Below are 2,500 nucleotides of genomic sequence, written 5' to 3' on the forward strand. Positions count from 1 at the left end.
TCGTGTTGCCACATTGCATAGGAACGCCATGAAACTTCCAGAGGCATTTGCAGCAGAAAGGCACGTGCACTCAAAAATTTTAATATTTTTCACGCATAGACCCCGTCAAACGCTAGAAGTTGGCGGGGATGTCTCTCTTGTGGCTCACGGGGCTGTTAGGGTCGCACAGAAATGCCTCGGAATGGGAAAACGGGTCATTTTTGTGTGGCCACATTGCATAGGAACGGCATGAAACTTCCAGAGGCATTTGCAGCAGGAATGCATGTGCACTCAAAAACGTCTATATTTTTCACGGATAGACCCCGTGAAACGCTATAAATTGGCGGGGATGTCTCTCTTGTGGCTCACGGGCGCTGTTAGTTAGGGTCGCACAGAAATCCCTCGGAATGGGAAAAGGGGTCATTTTCGTGTTGCCACATTGCGTACGAACGGCATGAAACTTCCAGAGGCATCTGCAGCAGAAATGCATGTGCACTCAAAAACGTCTATATTTTTCACGGATAGACCCCGTGAAACGCTAGAAATTGGCGGGGATGTGTCTCTTGTGGCTCACGGGGCTGTTAGGGTCGCACAGAAATCCCTCGGAATGGGAAAACGGGTCATTTTCGTGTTGCCACAATTGGCATACGAACGGCATGAAACTTCCAGAGGCATTTGCAGCAGAAATGCATGTGCACTCAAAAACGTGAATATTTTTTCACGGATAGACCCCGTCAAACGCTCGAATTTGGCGGGGATGTTTCTCTTGTGGGTCACGGGGCTGTTCGGCTCGCACAGAACTCCCTTGGTCCACCTGATTCGTGCATACAGGCAGCAACTAAAACTCTGTAAACCTGCTGTGAGGACATCTAAACAGTGGACCAGTGAGGCTGTGGAAGATTTGCGGGCGTGCTTAGACTGTACTGACTGGGATATGTTCACGACTGCTACCAATAGTCTGGATGAACTCACAGAGGCTGTGTACATCAGCTTCTGTGAGGACTGCTGTATCCCAACACGTACCAGGGTGAACTTTAACAACAACAAGCCCTGGTTCTCAGCAAAGCTCAAAAGGTTGAGGTTGGAGAAGGAGGAAGCGTTTAGGAGTGGGGATAGAGACAGATTCAAGGAGTCGAAGAACAGGTTTAGCAAAGCGGTGAGAGAGGCTAAACGACTGTACTCAGAGACACTAAAACACCAGTTCTCTACTAACGACGCTGCTTCTGTCTGCCAAAGGGCTCAGGCACATCACCAACTACAAACCCAGAGCGCCCCACACCACTAACGACTCCCGCCTAGCCAACGACCTGAACGAGTTCTACCGTAGATTTGAAAGACAATTGGACTGTCCTGAACCACCCCTTCCCACCCAAGAGGCCCCATCCCCCACCCATACTACAGAAACGACTCTCTCCTTTCAGGAGGGAGAAGTTAATGGGCTTTTCAAGAGGCAGAATCCACGCAAAGCAGCCGGGCCGGACTCTGTCTCTCCAGCCACCCTCAGGCACTGCGCTGACCAGCTGTCTCCGGTGTTCACCAACATCTTTAACACCTCCCTGGAGACATGCCATGTACCAGCCTGTCTCAAGTCCTCCACCATCATCGCTGTGCCCAAAAAGCTAAGGCCAACAGGACTAAATGATTACAGACCGGTCGCCCTTACATCTGTGGTAATGAAGTCTTTTGAGCGCCTGCTCCTGGCACACCTCAAAGCCATCACAGACCCTCTCCTGGACCCCCTTCAGTTTGCCTACAGAGCCAACAGGTCTGTGGACGACGCAGTTAACATGGCCCTCCACTTCACCCTACAGCATGTGGACGCCCCAGCATCCTACGCCAGGATCCTGTTTGTGGACTTCAGCTCTGCCTTCAACACCATCATCCCTGCCCTGCTTCAGGACAAGCTCTTCCAGCTGAACGTGCCCTACTCCACCTGCAGGTGGATCACAGACTTCCTCTCTGACAGGAAGCAGTGCGTTAAGCCGGGAACAGAAGTCTCTGACTCCAGGTCCATCAGCACGGGAACTCCTCAGGGCTGCGTCCTTTGCCCACTGCTCTTCTCCCTGTATACCAACAGCTGCGCCTCCAATCATCTGTCCGTCAAACTCTTGAAGTTTGTCGGACGACACCACCCTCATTGGGCTGATCTCTGGTGGGGATGAGTCTGACTATAGGTGGGAAGCTGACAACCTGGTGACCTGGTGTAGCCAGAACAACTTAGAGCTAAATGCTCTAAGGACAGTTGAGATGGTTGTGGACTTCAGGAAGAATACAGCCCCACTCACCGCCATCACCCTGTTAGACTCTGCAGTCAAAATTGTGGAGTCCTTCCGCTTCCTGGGCACTATTCTCTGCCGGGACCTCAAGTGGGAACTGAACATCAGCTCCCTCGCCAAGAGAGCTCAACAGAGGATGTACTTTCGACGGCAGCTGAAGAAATGCAACCTGCCAAAGACAATGATGGTGCAATTCTATACAGCGATCATTGAATCCATCCTCACCTCCTCCATAACCGTCTGGT

This window comes from Petromyzon marinus, unplaced genomic scaffold (genome assembly GCF_048934315.1).
Source record: "Petromyzon marinus isolate PM22_M1 ecotype Great Lakes invasive population unplaced genomic scaffold, UKy_Petmar_22M1.pri1.0 PM_G_Scaffold_136, whole genome shotgun sequence".
Taxonomy (NCBI): Eukaryota; Metazoa; Chordata; class Hyperoartia; order Petromyzontiformes; family Petromyzontidae; genus Petromyzon; species Petromyzon marinus.